This window comes from Trachurus japonicus, chromosome 22 (assembly GCF_045865225.1).
Source record: "Trachurus japonicus isolate A0001 chromosome 22, Traja_1.0".
NCBI classification, from domain to species: Eukaryota; Metazoa; Chordata; class Actinopteri; order Carangiformes; family Carangidae; genus Trachurus; species Trachurus japonicus.
The window spans coordinates 29,526,547-29,546,458 of record NC_140928.1 but is presented as its reverse complement, the minus strand read 5'-3'; the positions used below and the strand labels follow the sequence as shown (position 1 = coordinate 29,546,458).

Sequence of the window (19,912 nt, the reverse complement as noted above, 5' to 3'; positions counted from 1 at the left end):
GCAAGTCTGATGCAGCCACGGCGCTACTGCTGAAAAATAAATGTCCTTGCTCTGTGCTTTGGTTGGGTTTAGGCAATGTAGAAAGGAGTTGGTTAAGTTTAGTAAAAAGATCAGGTAGAGGCCAAGAAAGTCTCTGCTAATATGCAGCTCCTCTGGAAATCGAACCCTGATCCCCTGCGCCAGAGGCGGATGCTCTATCCACTGTGCTACCAAAGCATTTGCTGTACTGTGTGTACTCAGTGTGTTAAACCTTTTAATGGTGGACTTTCTTCAGGTTCGGAAAGGCACCCCTTTTACATAAATAATTAAGGGCCGGCATTCCGACACATTAAAGTAAACGTTCGGAATGGCGGCCCTTCGGAATGGCACCCTGGAACCGGGCTGGACTGGGGTTTGAACCAGAGTTACCATAAAGCCCATATAAAACATAATATAAACAAGTTGTTTTTTTAATATACTTTATTGTAGGATTACACAAGTTCATGTTCCAGTACACATCTTTTTAGTCATTGGAGCATTCCTACAAAACTGAATGAAATGTCTTTCTCATTGTGACTGCCTCTGTCCTCCATCAGCATTAGGGGCTGTGTCCACCAGACGCGCTGACAGCGCTCTCAGCGCTTAGCGCTCTCTCTTTCACTCGTCAGAATGCCGCTGTTGCTAGGTTACAAAACGAGTCCTCTGACACTTCAGTGTTCCGGCCTTGTTTAATGTAAACACTACAACGAGTGTCAGAAATACACAACAGCATTAGCGGCAGCTTTTGACATGGACCCTGAGGTCGGCCTACCTTCAATACAAGTGTGGGTCATGATATAAACCGAGCCACGTCTCCGGTTGCTGTCGGTAACGTATGTCCCGCCCCTTCTTGATTCTGATTGGTCAGTGCGGTGAAAAGTGACATTGACGAGCGCGGCGCTGTTCTAAAAGTTGAACAGATTTCAACTCGAAGCGCTCTGAGCGCCGCGACAAAAAGAAGCAAGCGCCGAGGGCATTTTACCGCCGAGGGCGCTGAGCGCTGTGAGCGCCCAACTCAATAGGGTTTGAATGGAAAGTAGACGCCTAGAGCGCTAAAAACGCGTCTGGTGGACACGGCCCCTTACTGTTACGGCCCCATTCAACCCCTATACATTTCTACGGGAGGGTAAACATAAGCACAGAAACAGTAGATTGCAATGCGAATAATAACTTTATTGTTACAAGCGATAAGATGTAGATAAGACACATGAGGAGCAGTGGAAGCGGCTGGTCTGGCAAAACAAAGAAACTAAGGAAAAGTTAAGGACGGCCGCAGCCAGGCCACCAGTGTTAATTTTGACAACAAATTCTAATTTAGTTTTAGTCTTAGTCTTTTGACTAAAATACAATTTAGTTGTAGTCATATTTTAGTCATCTGAAATATTTTAGTTTTAGTCTAGTTTTAGTCGACAAAATATCTTTAGAATTTTAGTCAACTAAAATTACAGTGGATTTAGTCGACGAAATGTTTCTCCAGAATATCCAGTCATTGGAATTATCCATCAATCTGTTATGGAATGGTATTAAGGTTTGAGTCTACAATACAAGCACAGAAACAGTTGTAATATGGTGCATTTTGTTTTATTCATGTTCTTTTAACTTTCATGTTAATACTGAGTTTCAATCAAATTGCTTTGGTTTTCTTTGGAACAGTTTAGTCAGTCTCCCATCTACTATCTCCATCATTAGCACAAAGTCCTCAGCTGCAGTTGTGAGTGGTAAATGTGTGTGTCCAGTCCATCTGGCCTGCTCCTTGGTCTGTTGTTCTAGAAGAACTGAGGGAAGCTGTAGAGATGAACTGCTGCTGGGTTGCATAGCAGCACTAGCTTTATCTCCACTTGGTCCATGGTCATCTGTGTCATCATCAGAGTCTTCTGTATCTGTGAGGGTGAATAAGGGGGGAATCAAGTTGTGATCTTTGTCGCTCAGTCCTCCCAGATCTCTCTGTCACACTATACACACACGCGCGCAGGCACACATGCACGCGCTTGCACACGCACACACACGCGCAACGAATCAATCTTCTAATCAATACAATTCAGAGGTGGTTTCCTTTAGCTTCTATTGCATTTCATGTTTAGTCCTATAAACACGGTGGTTTGTCTGATAATATAACTTTAGCGTGTGTGCTTACCGTCGCGTGTTCTGGATGAGCTCTGTGTAGATGATGCTTCACGTTGCTGGTGTGTGGATCGATGTGGGTCCCCACGATTTCTGCTCCGGTTTACAGGGGGTCCTGGGCATTGTCCTTGTTGTCATATGTGAAGTGTGTGACCAGATGTCATTTCTTCGTTTCCGTCCTAAACTCAGCGCTGATATTTCCGTGGTGTTGTGTTCATAACTCATGCTGTCGCGCTCGGAGCGCGTGCACCGCAGGACGCTAAGGAGCGAGGCCAGTTTTATTTTGAAACTTTTCATGTGCCGCGGCTGTGGCTCTGCTTCCAGAGAAATCAACATGATTGGACCTCTTCTCCATTCGTCCCTCCCTAACATTTTCGTCTCGTTTTTATTCGTTGACTAAATTGTTTATTAATTTCATCATCGTCTTCGTCATCACAGCTGACTTTTTATTTAGTTTTTATTTAGTTTTCGTCCGTGAAAAAGGTTCGTTGACGAATATATTTCGTCATAGTCTTCGTCAACGAAATTAACACTGCAGGCCACACAGGGCCATCAGACATGGCACTGGCCTTCTACCCTACAACAACAGAACAGAACCTAATCCCTCAAAACTGAACCAAAGTCTGCCAGAGCCAGCTGAACGTGCGCCAAGCATCCAGACCCTCGGGAGGAGAGAGTGAGGACAAAAAGCAGGAAAATGTATAAGTGTATTGCTAGGTTACATGCTGCTATTCCGACATGCCGCTATTTCGACATTGACTTCTAATTGTCGGAATAGCGGCATTAACATTATTTTTCAAGCGTCCCACTATTCCGACATTTTTTTTTTCATTGTTGGAGTAGCGGCACTTTAGGCCTACTATTTTTCAAACATTCTGCTTTTCCGACATTGATTGATTACGTTATAGTCAGACGTGTCCTTCTGATTTTTTTTTTTTTTTTCATCTGAGACACTATTTCTCATAAAATAGGCCTATAGAGAGAAGAATAAACAAACCCGCCAAGTTTAAAAACACACTGGCAGCAGCGCACACTGATCTGCAGCCTAGACTGTTATTATTCTGTCACCTGAGTTAACGAGGTGCACGTGAGTTTGAAGCTGACGAGAGAATAAAGAGTGAGACAACGCCACCCTGAGGAGGAACAGTGAAGGACTCGACTGTAGCCTAATGGAAAATGACCTAAACAGTTAAACCGAGTCCAGTAGAGCTATAACTGTGTAGTGGAAAGGCGTTCAACTATCGTCCTGCTTTACATTGTTTTAACATAGGTAAAAGAAAAAAAAAAGATTTTCTGGGATAAAGGGGCAGATTACATAAGATTATTCTTCTTTCTGCTCCCTTTTGTTGAGATTTGGGAGGTTTTTGTTTTTATTGTAGCTTATTAAAATGCAAGATCATTTTTCTGACTGATTTATTGCCCGATGGCATGTATCTCGCTTTCTTTCCCCCGCCCTCCGCCCGTTGTCTTTGTTGTTGCTTTGTTGTAACTTTGTAGCCGCTCAACAGAGCGCACATGGCTAATTAATATGCACGTGCTGACCATATATGGTTGTGTCTAGGCATTCCGGGGGCGGAATATGAGGTGTGTTCAAGTGCGCACCATTCTTGGATCCAGTTTGATTTATCAAAGAGAAATTGCGGAGAGTTGTGCACGCACAGTTTGATAGTTCTGAAAAAGGTGTAAATATTTTGGGTGCAGTGTTGCCAACTTGGCGACTTTCTCGCTAAATCTGGCGACTTTCCAAACCCTATTGGCGACTTTTTTTTGTCAAAAGCGACTAGCGACAAATCTAGCGACTTTTTCCAGTGATTTTACAAACGTTTCTGGACCTGAAATCACGTTATAACAGCTGTTTGCAACGAGCAGCGGTGCTGCCGCGAGCACCCACTGGTAGTCAGCCTACACAGCAGTGTCACGGAGCTGTCTCCGCTGCATTCAAAGACGCACTGCTCCACGCCACAGACAGACGGCTGAGGTAATGACGTCATTTAGCGACTTTGCTTACTGAGGAGTTGGGAACACTGTTTGGGTGTCTTTTCGCCGTAGGCCTAAGAAAAAAATTTAGTAGCAGCAGTTTTACACTGGTTACTTACAGTTTTGATAAATGAGGCCCCAGGCCGTGAGCCCAGAGCCCAGACGCTCACAGCTGCAGCTTCTCCGCGGCGCTGTCCGTGGTGCTGAAGGTCACAGGTTAACTTGACAAACAAACTGCAGCATAGTTCTGTTTGTTTATCATGTGTGTCAGTTTTGTTTGCGACTTGATAGTTGAGTTGTTGAGATTAAGAACATCACTCCCTCATCAAACCGGTGATAGGCATGCTGAAAAGAAAAAGAGAGAGAGAGACGCGCCTGGGTATCGCAGCTGTGTAAAAAAGAAAATAAAAAAGATGACGTGTCGGAATAACGATACCAAAAAGTGTCGGAATAGCGGCATGTCTAGATAGAGGGATGTCGTAATAGCGGGATGTCTAAATAGAGATATGTCGGAATAGCCGGATATCTGAATAGCGGGCGGACCCCGTATTGCTAATAGCAGGGGGCAGTTAGCTAGTTTAGTATTGTTAGCCTGGATAAGAACACGATGCTACGTGAAATGGAAAACACAATTACCGAGGTGGTCTGTGGTGGCACTGGCCCTGTGGTGGGGTAACTGTCGCCGAGAAAAGATTTCGAATGGCCGCCAAAACGGCTCGGCCGATGTTCTCAGCCAAAGCCGATTCGCTGGACATGTCAGCAGCAGAGCGTCCCGCAGATTGCACCGTGTGGAGGCGGGCGGGCGGGCGTGGTTATGCTGCTGGCCTTCGAACATGACAGATCAGTCATGCAGACGTCTGTGTGTTTGTTGTCTGACCATCCTTCACAACGGCCACATAGCCTCTAAGTGATGAATAAGCACAGGACAGGTGCAACTGCTACTACCAAATTGAAAGGGCAGCAAGAAACGCATTCATGACCTCTTTTCGTGGAAGATCCCACTGATAATTTTTATCCGATGATTGAGCGACCGTGGGACACACGTGCTGTTGTTTACAAGTTGATCCGCTTGTAAAAAAAATGCAATGTGAATACAAACCGCACCAAGTAAAAAAAATTTTAGTCCGCACCAAAGCAAGTGAACTATCGGACTTTCCTGGTGTGAATACGCCCTTAGTTTCCTTAATTTATTTACATTCTTGGGAATTTGTTTGATAATGTGTTTGTTAACTAACCTCTGCATGTTGTGTGAGCTCCTCCCTCCTCGGGTGGTGAGGACAGGACCTACCCAGGTTTCAGATTGGCTGGGGGATGGCACAATCGGTGGCAAAAACTGTCATTGACCGCAGCCAGGCGCAGCACAGCTTATACATTGTTGCTTTCATCAAACAGCCGCACTTCAATGGCATGCATCATGTCCGTCAAAAATTATTTGCTTAATGCACCAGTGTCAACTCCTGCTTCCCCGATGAAGGTTACATTGAGCTTATTGACTGGGGAACCCTTCATTTGTCTCTGCCTCTTTGGACAAGGTCTTCTCGGTTAACACAGATCTTAAAGCAATACTTACCGATCTGGCATTTCACTCAGCACAGCACAAACATTTGAAAATCAACAGCTCCACCTCCCTCACAAGTCCCACCCACCTCTCCCTCCTGCCGCATCTCCACGAGCCCCCTCCCTCCCTGCTGCATGCGTTGGCATGGCAACGGTAAACAGAACAGGAACACGAGTGAAACGGGAACAACACAAACAAACACAACACCGGAGTTTTAAACCATATAAACGGACTCAGTGATGATGACTGATGAGTTTTATAATAAACTGTTGTTTAGCCTACTGCTACTGGAGACGCAGGGGAAGTAATTGTTACAGATTACAGTTCTCAACGAGCCGGGCTGGCGGCCGGACCAGCGCCACCTGATGCTAGTAGCCTAGCCGTTAGCACTGGATGCTTTATAGACACATGTGACTTCCTGTGTTTACGTCATAGACTGTAAAAAGAATGGACGTAGCACCCGTGACGTCACCCATTGGTTTGGGGGAGTCTGTTTTGTGCCGCTACTACGGGGGTTTGAACCGCGCCATGTTGGATTCTATTTGCCATATTTGGAGAGGTGCGGCGGTTAGCCGGCCGAGAGCCCGCCCACTGGCCTCGAAGCAGCGGTCTCCGGACCTGTCACTCAACGGTTCTGCGCCCTAATTGGCCAGAACTTTAAACCTAATAACAGTAAAACGGTAGAGTTTTTAAAAAATTCACCCCCCCTCAGAGTGTGTGCGGGGGTAGAAACTATCGGTTGAGACCAAAAAAATTAAATGTACCAGGCTGTAAATATGTTTTTTTAAGCTGTAAAATCGGCTATTTTAACATGGGGCTCGATGGGAGTTGCTCCCTTCTGGAGCCAGCCCCCAGAGGAAGCCGAGGGGATTGCAGTTTTTTGAATGCGGAAGTGAGCTTCACTTCTCAGACCGACAACTGCCCCCTTGGTTTACGTATCACTCGGGGCTGCTCACTATCAACGTTACAATATCAGACATGAAACTCCACGACCAGCTGCGGCTGCAGTTATTGGTCTTTTAAAAAACTATTTATTTCCAAAAACCTTCTTTCTTGTGTGTTGTGACTCTAGTCTCCTCTGCTCATGTCCTACTACTGCTCTGTCAATAAGCGTTCTTCCTGGTCGGGAGGGGGGAGAGGAGCGAGGGGTGCACAAAGTGATTACATATTAAGTAGGTTCGGTTGCTTGTCAAATCTTATTAATCGGACCGAATAATATTATTGGTCAGACTTTTCTCAGAATTATATGAGAATGAAAAAATGATGAGTTTTTAACCCTGTTGGGTTTCTCTTACATTTTAATGTATTATCAGATTATTAATAGCATTTTAACTTAGACAAAGAAATGTGCAAAAGTTCCAGAAAGGTAAGTATTGCTTTAAAATCTTTGCTTGCATCAACATGACTTGCAAGCCAGTTCAGGACATCTTCTTCACTATGGCAGCCACGGGCACACTTCCCTCAGTGTCAAATCTGGACTAGCAGTCGGTAGTTAATACTGTCCTGTGGACTTTCACCATACTGGCCCGCATGCAGAGCGATGTCATCTGCTGGAAAGCATCTTGAACATATATGGCATTCCTTTCCAACCTGTTCCTGATTTCTGGACTCAATGTTGTGCTGTGAAAGTGATCACCTTCATTTTGCCAGTCATCATTATCATCATCTTGAGGCTCCATACAGTACATGACTTGACGTGCAACACCAGAATATGCAGTGGCATGCGCTCTTTACATTTTTGGCATGCCTCAGCAGGGGAGATAGAGGACACGGGAAGAGCCAGATGTTGAACCCCCAACACCACGGTTTGAGCCGAAACACCCACCTGGCCCCAGGATTGACACCACTATCAACTAGTCTCCCCTCAGCCTCTTCACACCATTATAAACAATACAAATGCTAATGCTGTGCGACGATTGGCACAAGGTTCCAAATACAAGTGGTTTCCCCTCTCAGTTGACTCATTTTACATCTTTCTTTCCATCATCCTCTTCTTTGGTACTGTCAATGTGTACTCCAAGGCAGACTTCTGGACGAGGGAGTGGCCGTAGCAATTTGTTTTCCCCAAGACCGGTTTGAGGCCATCTTTTGGTCTCTTCATCTGTCTGATGTTACAGAAGATGAAGAGAACAAAAGAAAGAGAGGGACACCTCAGTTTGACAGGCTATTCAAAATCAAACCACTCTATGGCAAGATTGTGAATGAACTGCCTTTTCCAGCTGTACCAGAACATCACAATTGATGAAAGGATGGTAGCAAGCAAAGCCCGCATTGGATTCAGGCAGTAGCTACATGAATAAGCCAACAAAATTCAGCTACAAATTGTTTGTATTGGCAGACTCTAAAACTGCCCTATATGTGTGTGTGTGTGTGTGTGTGTGTGTGTGTGTGTGTGTGTGTGTGTGTGTGTGTGTGTGTGTGTGTTTTAGGATCACCTATGAGTATTGGTCCCTATTTATGTATTGTGTATCATGTTTAAAACAGGCGCCTCTTTTATTTCTATGTATTTTCTATGTATTATGATGGTTTATAACCCGGATCTCTGAGAACATAAGATGTATGAAGTTTTTATATTTCTCTACTGTTGATTGGTGTGATTAGTATGAATGAATGTTACGGCCGTAATGCCGCGTGAGTGTCTGTGTGTGTGCTGTCTTCCCAAGTGCCGCCCCTCTGACGGAACGCACCTGGATTCAATCGTCGCTCATTAAGCCTCATACAAAAGTTGGAGGCAGAGGTGCAGTGGGGCTGTGTGTGAGCTGTTTGAGAGCTGTGTGAATATGTGTCTGGGAAGGTGTTCTGTTTATTTTGGTAATAAATTCTAATTGGCCTGATAGTTGGTTTTCTGTTCTTGTTTTCCTTTATTTTATTTCATGTTGCGCCCTGTTCACCCCTAGACAGATGCAGGACGTCACAATGAGCAACTTGTGTGTGTGAGATCACGCAGAAAAAAAGAGAGAGAGACGCGCCTGGATATCGCAGCTGTGTAAAAAAAAAAAGAGAGATGACGTGTCGGAATAGCGATACCAAAAAGTGTCGGAATACCGGCATGTCTAGATAGAGGGACGTCGTAACAGCGGGATGTCTAAAGAGGGGCATGTCGGAATAGCGGGATGTCTGAATAGCGGGCGGACCCCGAACATCCGCAAAACCGAAAGTAAGGAAACGCTGGTCGGCTTGCAGCATTTCCGCCACCACTAATAATAATGTAATATAAGTGGGTTTTACCTTTGGCAACGAATGCCAGGAACGTCAGAACCCTCGAACAAACACACCGTGGAGAGAGTGGCGTACAAAAGGACAATCTTTATTAACAGCAATTCATAAAAAGGAGTGGAGAGTTACGGCAAGGTAAGGATGACAGTCGGGGTGCAACACATAGGCTCCCTTTAAGTTGAATCTCAGTACACAAATTGAAGAACCACTACACACAGAACTAGTCTGCTTTAAGGCACACCTGGGAACCCGGCACGCTAAGTTGAAGAATCACTACACACGGCTAAACTTTTAGCATAAGGCACAAGGCATGCTACACCCTCTTGAGGCACTGCAATAACACACACCAAGGAAAACCATATGTCCCACCCACGGCTTGCCACTCCCCCCCAAGCACTACTTCCCCCACACACTATTAAAATCATACAATAATAATACACACAATATAAAATGGACATGTGTGGTGTAAAGTGTAATGTTACTTAACTCGCCCACTAGGCGAGACCCTCCCCCGGGGTCTGAGTTTGTGTCGCCGTCCAACTCCCCGGGGCAACGGCTTCGCTGGACGGCGAAGACAGGACTGGATTCAGCGTTGCAGCAAGCACAGCGGGCAGCAGAGTCAGTGCTGCAGCAGAAGCAGCAAGCAGCGGCAAGCAGGAGAAGCAGCGAGCAGCGAGCCGGTGCTGTAGCAAGCAGCAAGCAGCAAGCAGCAAGCAGCAAGCAGCAGAGTCAGTGTTACACAGGGAGCTGTGGCAGCCCAGCACTCTCTAAGGTGGACCCTAAGTCTGGCTACAGGAGGCACTCAGCCTCCCCTCCTAGTCTGTGGGGCTAACTCCCCTGGCTACCTGTCGTCATCGCCGGCAGCTCTAAATAACTGCGAACGACACCCTCCCCCAGACCCTCCTGACAGAGTGCGTGCTGCCGTGACTGTTGCTCCAACCCCCACCTGCTGCATCTGTGAGTCTCTTCACTGCTCCTCTCTCTGTCCCCTCTCCGCCACACCTGCATGAGATCAGTAATTAAGGACCCACATAGCAAAAGGAGTCCGCCGCGGATGTAGCGCGGCTTCCGGAACGGACCCGCGAAACGGACCCGTATCGGAGTCCACTTGCACTCCATGACGGATCCGCTACGAAGGCGGATCGCGGACCCGTCCTGGATCCGCGCTGCATCCGGTCCGCATCCGCGATTTAAATCATACCTCCGCGGCGGGTCCGTTCGGGGCCCGCAAATCCGCCGTGGATCCGCAACGGACTCATAATAACCCTCTGGCCCGGATCCGTTTGGGACCCGCAAATCCGCCGCGGATCCGCAACGGACGCAAAAAAAACCTCTGGCCCGGGTCCGTTTTGGACCCGTTCATCATTTTCAAAATCTCCATAAAATAGCTTAAACTAAAACTAAAACTATGCCTAGCCTAGACTTCTACACCAAGCTTAAATCTGCATTGCCTTGCATTTTAACCCAACACTATTGTCAGTATACAGAAAAGGTTCAAGTCAAGACATCAATTTACTGTACAAAATGAGGCTACAACTTCAATGAAATGTGAAGCTAAAATATCAGAAAATGAATAACTGGTGAACGACAAGAAGTTCAATACAAATATTGTTTATTCTTTTAAAGTACATGCTACTGGGGTTCTCGCGTGGATGGAGGCGGGACACGTCTCCTCACTGCACAATCTGCCGCAAGGTGGATGGCGTGTTTGGTCACCTCGTCATCTGTGGCTGACCTGTCACTGTATTTTTTCTTACAGCACCTGTAATCAAACAGACAGATATATAGGGAGTCAAGGTCATACCATGTTTAATTTCGAGCAAAAAGAAAAAAAGACATCAAACGTTAAAAAAAAACAAAAAACAGCTGATCGCTTATGTGACAGGGTGAGGGTAAATAAACACAGCTGATGTGAGCGCAGACCTGTCAAAATGCCCTGTCCTGCGTCAGGTGTAACTTAATATGAACGCAGCTCAAAGCGCCTCTCACGGTGACCAAGCTCAGATAAATACATTGGATCAGCTGTAGTTTATCGCGTGTCCTCCCGCATAAAGCCGCAATATACCGGAGCTCCTAAAAAAAACAAAAAAAAAACGCTACGTGCGGCAGAGCTGAAAACAGCTGAGTTCTCCTCTACTACAGCTGAACAGCTGACATGTGGTCAAGACGTACAGAGACCTGTCACAGTGTCACCTAAACTTCAACCTCAGACTGTCTGCTTCCTAGATGATCACACAGGGAGAGCATGAATGTGTGATGAGTTGTGTTACAGAGTCCTGTATCAATGTTTAGGCTTATTCGTCAGTGCTTTATGTTGTCATGATAATTAATAGGCCTATATGCTGAGAAATAAGATTGTAAATAAAACAAATCCTACAGGGAAGACCAATTTATGTTTAACGAATCAAATATTGTTTTGGTCATAGTAACTGATAATAAATAGGCTATGTTTAATTCTCTCTCTCACACTTTGAGAGTTTGCGGTGCTGACGAATGTAGTCCGGTTAGTTGGCTGGGGTCACAAAAATAAAGCGTTTTACTTCTCAAAACAATATGCGTTCAAAAGAGTGATACATTTGCATCACAAAACCGTTGTCCACAAAAAAGTCTGACCTCACAATCGCTTGCTGCTATTTTCTCTCCCTCCGTATCACTGCGCGCTGCCGCCTGTAGACGGCTGTGCGTGTTTCCATCAGCTGTTTCATGGAGTTTATTGCTCGGATAGTTCACGTAAACATATCTGGTTATGACACAAGTGATGAAGCCATCCCTTGTTTTAGCACAGAGCCAAGGGGAGACCTTTATGAACCTGATGTGATGCTGAACCTCATCAGATGGAGTTAGAACGGGCAGACACAGAGAGGAGGGACAGGGAAGCAACAAGCTGAAGTTAGACCACAGCTGCAGCTGTGACAGACAGGGTGACCGGGTGATGATCAGTAATGCAGCGCAGTCTGTGATGGAAGATCAGCCCGACAAATGTACACACTATCAGGACGATTATTTTTTCTTGCCGTTATAAAATAGCGAGCCTACACACCAGCCACGTCCACTCTGTTAGCTGGCTCAGCTGACCGGTGGTCAGATGGTGGTTAGATCTTCAAATGTTGAACAAAGTGCATCCAAACACCAGGCTAAAGAAAGAACGAGGATCCTCTGACAGCTGCAGGTGAGTGTCGTGGAAATTTTCTGTTGCTGTTGCTGGTGAAAAATGAAATAGAGACTTGGCCGGCCATCATGATTTTATTTCCTTGCAAGGAAAGGTCCATTCGACCCGAGTGGGTGATGTTGATGAAAAGACCAAGACAATGGGGCAACGGAAACACTTATACCTGAGGAAACACCTCCTCAGGTATGCCACACCCCTTTGTCTGCTGCAGGGGCCGGTTCAATACTCAGACAGTGTGTTTTCAATGCTCTTTGTCTGTTGGAGGTATTGGCACCGACCCCCGAGGGTGTATTTTCACACCTGGGGCATCCTGCAGGGTTACATGTTTAGAGGTCTAGACATTAGAATACACAAATGGGTAACAAACAAAGGAGTTCTCATACCTTGGGAGGAAAGCAGGGGGTAGGGACGTCACAAGTGATTAAACCAAAGGAATATTGAAATTTACCATTACAATTCCTCCTTTTGATTATTCATTAATCACACAAGAAAAAGTCACAACTTAATCGTCATTACAGTTGCTAGAAAAAGAAAAAAGTTGAAAAAATAAGAAATTATAGTCAGGAAAAACAGGCATCAGTTACAATAAAACGATTAGGGTAAAGAAAACAATTATGTCAATTCTAAACATGTTCTAAACAAGTTGTTCTACATTGAGGGGTAGGGTTGTCTATAATAGAAGGTTATCTAAAATGTGGTTCTCAAATGTAAAGATTTAAAATTCGTACTGACAAAACAAGTGATTACCAAAACAAGCACAAATTCAAAATGTTAGACAGCCTACTGACACTTGACTTTCTGTCAATCTTCCAAATGAATTTGTGGTGTCTATGTTATGTAATCGATTGTAATATTTTCACACGTCATATGTTGTTTCATGTCAAGTTACATCGTTAACTTGAATAAACGTGTAATATTCAGTCCCATTGATGATAGTGAGGTTTCCTGATGTAGTCAGAACGTAGTTATGTGTAACACGATTCTGTAACATCTTGAACTTTATTGCAGTCATTGCTTGTGAAAGCAGGGGTATGTCTTCTGTAGAGTTCTCAAGATTCTCAATTGTCTATGTGGCTCTGTAGTTTGGTGTCTGAGGGCACCAACAAATCTTGTCCAGGTGTTCTTCAGAGAGAAGTGGAGAAGTGAAAAAGGGAGTGGAAAGGGGCAAGGAGAGTTGTTGCTGGTTCCTCCACCGAACAAATGTCTTTAAGGTAGAAATATGGAACAGTGCCTGACCATGGTTCAGGTTGGGTACAATTTCTTAATTGTGGTGAGTTTGGGCTGGCAGAATGTTCATGGATGGAGTTGAAGTATGGTAAAGGTAGGAGTCCTTCTGCACACATGACAGTGGGATTTTGGTTGTTGAGGACAATGGTTCATGAGTTGGGGTTGTGTGTCTCTTGGTGCAGTAAAATTTTGATGTAATCCTCTTGGATGTATTCTTTGGGCATCATATCTATGCTTGCACTGTTCTTCTGATCTCTTGATGGTTGTGTTCTAAAGGAAGTCTGTCATTTTCTTATCGGCCGTTGGTTCTGCATTGCTCCTCAGCTCTGTTGGTAGGTGAAGTTGCTTCAATGAGGTTCTTCGTCTTCTGGGCCATCAGGCCTGTGTTGCTCCTCAGATGTGCTGGATGGGTCTTAGGTGTGATGGAGAAGGACCTATGCGTCTGGATGGTCCTTGTTGATTCCATGGAGTTCCTCTTTGTGTTGCTCTGGTTCACAGCTGGTTCCTTTGTTGGCTCCTTCCTGCAGTGACCATCTTCACAGCTGGAAATCATGGAGTGGTGTGGACGCTGGTCGTGAAAAGGCTGATTTTCACTTGCTGCATCTGTTGTATAAAACAAAACATACACATCCAATATCCCCCCTTTTGACACATGGTTTTACCCATGTGTCACATTAGCAAAGTGGGAGTAAAATAGTAAGAGGAGAGTGAACTTAAACAGATCTATCCAAAAGAAAGAACCAAATCAGGTTAGATAGTTAGTTAGTTTGTTAGTTTGTTAATGGTTATTCTTGTCGGTCCAGTCAGGAGTCAACCTGTTGGAAGATAGCAATTCAGTTATGTTCTTTTCCATCATCTGGTGGGGGGGAAAGAGTGATAGGGTTAAAAATATTGCATCTTATGACAGTAATGTTGGACATTTCTAAAAGTACAGTGTCAAATTTTAGTCATCGTGTTGTGGAGAGGTGAACAAAGGTGTGCCAACTGGGGAGTCTTTACAGGGAACAATTACTCCTACTGCTTTAAAAGACTCAAAGACTGGCATTATGTAAATCGATAGCTTCTTGATTTTGGAGTGATCACAATAGGTTCATATGAGGCCAAACATCATAGTGACTGACAACCCACAGTGTCTTAAGGACCTCCTGTAGGGCTGAAATAGTTTTAACTTGTTTCAGACAAAAACAAACATACAAACACACAAACATGCAAACAAACAAACAAACAAACAAACAAACATACAAACAAACAAACCTAAAAAGTGTTTTAGGTACCAGCTGGATTTTCTTTGAGTGTGCACAACAGATGTTAAATTCTTAAGAATAGCTCTAGATTGATCAGATGTTTTCTTGCCAATTGGCTGCGCGCTTACATTGTTTTTCTTAAATGGGTCCCAATCTTCTCTCTAATTGCAAAATGTATAGAATCAAATGGTCTGTGGTGTACATGTCAAAATTGAATTGGTGTGAGAGAGAATGATAAAACACATCTGTGTTGTCCGGTAGATGTGTGCTCCAGTATCAACTCTCTTTCCCAACCAACCTTTTTCAAATGTCTCATCAGGTCCTGGTGACACAAGAGGTTCAATGCAGTTCCTCTGGTGTCAAAACTGTTTTTCTGGCTTCTGTAACAAGCTTGGAAAAGGCCGTTAAGGGTTGCAATTTCCATTGATATGCATACTGCAGGTCTAGGGTGTGGTGAACAAAGTAGTGTGAAAAACATTTGGCTCCAAATTAGATCAGTTTGTTTTGCTACATCTGGGGTTGAGACCAGACAAAGGCCTAATTTGCACATCAAGTATCTCCCCATCAGGTTAATTGGGTAGTTTTCAGAGGGCATGAATGCATGTTTGAAATTTGACTTTAGCCCATAGTATCTCTAACTATTTTGACCTGATGAACACAACACATAATTTTTGCTCAGTTCTTTCATAACTAGTGTCAGTGTTCAAACACAATTTGTAGCTATGTGTATAATCTATACACTCTATGGTGTGTGTGAATGTGGTGCAGTACCTTTCTCAGATTTCACAGGTTGGTTAAGCTTGTCAGCAAGGATCCATTCCCCTCCGACCATCCCCGATCATCCTCAGTCTATGTTTGTTTGCTGGAGTTGATGATGTTCTTAGGGGACAGTTACGTATCCAATGTCCATGTTGGCGACAATGATACAGGCGTCACTGGGAACTTTTCTTCCTGAGTTCCTGTGTCCTTTCTTTTTGTGTCCATGACTGAGTTGTCCATGTTTCCAGACTGTGTTGATGTCCATAGTCCATACACAGAAAACCATTGTTGTACCTTCTGGTCCTGACTCTTCAACCATGGGCATGTTGAAGGCTATATCTTGATTGGAATGGTGTAGTCTGTGTGCAATTGGAGAAGATGATGGAACAGGCACATCAGAATGGGCTGCTCCTGAGCTTGTTGAGCTTCTTTGTTGTGGCGTGGTGGAGTCCGTTTCCCTTGCTGGGTGTTGCAGAGTTGTATGACGGTGGAGCTGAGGGATGATGGTGGATGGCCGTTGAGGTCTGGATCCAGCTTCAAAGCTGTCAACTGTGGAAACAAAGAAAAGGAACTCTACGAGCTTGGTGCTGTAGTGTTAGTGTGAGTTGCATTTTTCTTTCTTTTTCAAAATTTTCCCTTTTTTATTTTTTATTTTTTTTTTAAAGCAATTCTTGTGTTGCTTTCGCCATCTGTAAACATTCTTTTAACACTTCATGATTTACAGACTTTTTCCTCATTTCACTTTTTGTTACCGTTAATATTTTCTTCAATAGCAGTATTCTTCTAAAAACCAAGGGATCCCCCTACTGGGAATCTCAGCTGTACAAACATTCAAATATTTAAAATTTTAGTTCCCACATTTCTTTTGTTCTCATAATATCCACAACCGGACTCTCCGGAGGCCCTGTCTCAACCGAGACTTTACTCCCCATACCAGTGGAGCTCGTGCACGATAAACACTCAATACAGACGTCTCTGTAAGGACCACTTCGATGTGTATATCAATATAATAAAATATTGTATAGCCCGCACAAGTGATAAAAGCGAAACCCCTTAATTTATGCTATATCAGCAATAAAAAAAGTACCCAAAGTATTTAAACTTTGACCCTGGATCACCGATTAGACACAATTGTGGATAAAATGAAAGTTAGAAATATTATGTCAAATTAAAACCCAAATTTAAAGGAAAAGAATAAAGAATGTCAATATTTCAGTGCTCACCAGATAAATTTCCCTGACTTAGTTCGCAGAATTCCAGCGGCAACGATCCAGGACGACAGTAGCAGCCCTCCCCTCTTTTTGAGGTTTGGAGGCTGGAAAACTTTTCTCTTTCCAGGCTGGCCTGTCGCTGCCAGCCGTCCATCCCAGACGATTGCACGAGGAATCCCGGACGAGCCCCCAAATTGTCGTGGAAATTTTCTGTTGCTGTTGCTGGTGAAAAATGAAATAGAGACTTGGCCGGCCATCATGATTTTATTTCCTTGCAAGGAAAGGTCCATTCGACCCGAGTGGGTGATGTTGATGAAAAGACCAAGACAATGGGGCAACGGAAACACTTATACCTGAGGAAACACCTCCTCAGGTATGCCACACCCCTTTGTCTGCTGCAGGGGCCGGTTCAATACTCAGACAGTGTGTTTTCAATGCTCTTTGTCTGTTGGAGGTATTGGCACCGACCCCCGAGGGTGTATTTTCACACCTGGGGCATCCTGCAGGGTTACATGTTTAGAGGTCTAGACATTAGAATACACAAATGGGTAACAAACAAAGGAGTTCTCATACCTTGGGAGGAAAGCAGGGGGTAGGGACGTCACAAGTGATTAAACCAAAGGAATATTGAAATTTACCATTACATGAGCTACACGTCAGCTGGCTGCAGAGGAGTGCTGTTCTTTTTTTTTTTCCAGCAGCACCATCCTTGGAGGTGATGCACGCTGTCTGTCTGCATATTTGTTGGTCTGATCTTCCACCATGGACTGCGCTGCAACGATCACTCTTCTCTGCTCTAACCTCTTTCCTACAGTCTATGGAACTCCATCTGATGAGGTTCAGCATCACATCAGGTTCATAAAGCTCTCCCTTTAGCTCTGTGCTAAAACAAGTAGATAGATATCAAAAGACCCGAACTATCCATTTAATGAAAAATAAACACACACTTTGATATTAAGATCACTACCATATTATCCTACAACTTAGCTGACTGTAAAGTAATTACAATGAGTAGATGTTTTAAAGTTTATATAAAATACGAAAGATAACATCTCAACATACTAAACCTAAGTAATAGCTACTTACCACATACTCTCTCAATAGATTCTCTGGGTCCTCATTCAGGTAAACGCAGAGGGTCTTTAGGACGCATTCTCTTCCCAGATCCACGTCGTCATCCTACGGCAGAAAAGCAGAGGCACAAGTTGTGTTGTTTGAGTTCATGTCTGTGAAAATTCTCATTTGTCCTGGTAAAAGGCATTTTTGTCTTGAAGACAATCAGTTGTTACACCCCCAACCCAGAGAATATATTTACTTCATCCATTGGTGCAATGATGCCCCCTATTTCTTTTTCATTACTGAGTAATTGTTTAAAAATAATATACATAAATGAAAAAAAACAATAAACTCAGAAAACAACAAATGATTTAGTAATACTCACCACTACTGCAGAGCCTTTGACACAGCACCCTGAGACATGTCAAATATTGCACAGCAACTGAACACCCTTTACACTGCCACATTCACTAGAGAAAGAAAGACAAATGGAAATTGGTTTAGTTTGTGATGCCATATTATTTTGTGTTGTAATGAAGACTGATTATTAGACATATCTCTCCAAAATAGTTTCAACAAAAAAAATGAACATTAGAATCTTAAAGGCAATAGGACTTGCAGTAATTATCTTTACTCACAATATTAAAAAAGGAATAATATCATAAAAGAAGGTCAGACAACAAATGTAGCCTACAGGGACATCGATCTGCATCACCTGTTACAACAGAGCTGCGCAAAAGAGAAAAAGTGATCGCCCCCGAGAGCATTGTAATCATATCGGTTAACAAGCGTTGGTTATCATCAGTCAGAAAAAAAATTCAAAATGTGCATCCCTAAAACCAACAAAAGCAATTGAATAGTAGGCTAATACTCACCACTACACAGCAGCACCCAGAGACATGTCAAATATTGGCCTAGCTGGAGGATTATCTGCACAGTAAAAATAGAAAAAATGTTGAAAAAAAGTCAAGTATGTAGGTGTGTAGACAACATAAACTCAAGGCAGGACATAGAAGACACAAAATAGCTAACTTTAGTTGACTTAAGCTTAGCAAAAATGACAGCCCTCATTATTTAAAAAAAAAAAAGAAAAGCTGTGTGCCCGCCCCTCCTCCCCAGCGAATTAAACATAGCCTATTTATGACCAAAACAATATCTGATTTTTGATTCATTAAACACAAATTATTGGTCTTTCCTGCTTGATTTACAATCTTGTTTCTCAGCATATATTAATCATCATAAAGCACTGACAAGCTTAAACATTAATATTGCCAGTGTGCATGGCTTGTGTGAGTGTGTTTGTACTGCTGCTGTAACTTGTGAATTTCCCCGTCGTGGGATGAATAAAGGCAGAGGGAGTGCTGTTGTACTGTATGTACAACAGCACCGTTAGCCGCTCGGCTAGCGAAAAGTCACGGAGAATTAAGACATGAGGAGCAAAGAGAGGCTTAAAAAAGTCATTCTAAACTCCGTACCGTTGGAGTTGGTTGCCCTCTTCATAAACATTACGGTGTTTTTTATTTTTTAAATAAAAGCCGAGCGGCTAACTAGCCGTTAGCGGCTAACTAGCCGGCTAACTAGCCGCTAACGGCTAGTTAGTTTTAAAGAAAAGAAAATAATTATTAAAAAAAAAAAACACCGTAATGTGTATGAAGAGGGCGACTCGTAATTACTGGGAGTCGGAACACCGGGCATAGCCTACTTAAATCGAGGAAATGGGAGGTCGAGGTCGGAGAAATAGCAGCTAAGTTACATAAGTTACCGCTAGCATAGGCTAACGTTACACAGCATAACAGCTGCGATACATTAAAACAGATAACCATAACGTTACCAAATAACAATGTGTGTTTTTTTAGTCACACAACCACAACATATTCTCCCGAAATTGCTATCCCATTTTAAAACAAAATAGCTACAGACGTGCATCATCACATCTCAGCTAGAAGCTAACCTAGCCTGTTGCACAAAACTACAAAAGTTCTAACAGTGCTAATATCAAACAACGTCATTACAAGCATTAATATACATGACGATTAAAAACACAAAGGCCAATGTTTACTGTGAATGTCGCAATACATCAATAAATCAATAAACTTACTAGAGGCTTCAGCACAACCGTGTCCCAGCAAAGAAAGATGACTCCTCTAGTCTCGGCTCGGTGTGGACTACTGTGGTCGACCGTTACAGTAAAGGCGCGTCCGTGTCCACACGTCCGACACGGGTCCGTTCGGGATCCGCTGTTTGACGGTAGAATAACGGCTCTGCCTGGAGGCGGGGCTGATCCTCTAGGCGGCGGCCAAACGAATGTGACAGTCACGCGGGTTTGGTGACTTGAATGCGGATCCGCGTCGGAGTC

At 43.8% G+C, this 19,912-nt stretch overlaps 1 long non-coding RNA gene across 1 annotated transcript; it reads right to left on the bottom strand.

Moving 5' to 3' along the window:
- Window positions 1-10,518: 10,518 nt before the first annotated feature.
- On the bottom strand, window positions 10,519-19,912 carry LOC146964456 (uncharacterized). The gene is made up of 5 exons (XR_015034756.1): window positions 19,655-19,912; window positions 18,432-18,486; window positions 17,942-18,026; window positions 17,587-17,679; window positions 10,519-10,652 (listed from the first exon to the last, which is right to left on the bottom strand). It is a non-coding gene; the product is annotated as an uncharacterized LOC146964456 (long non-coding RNA).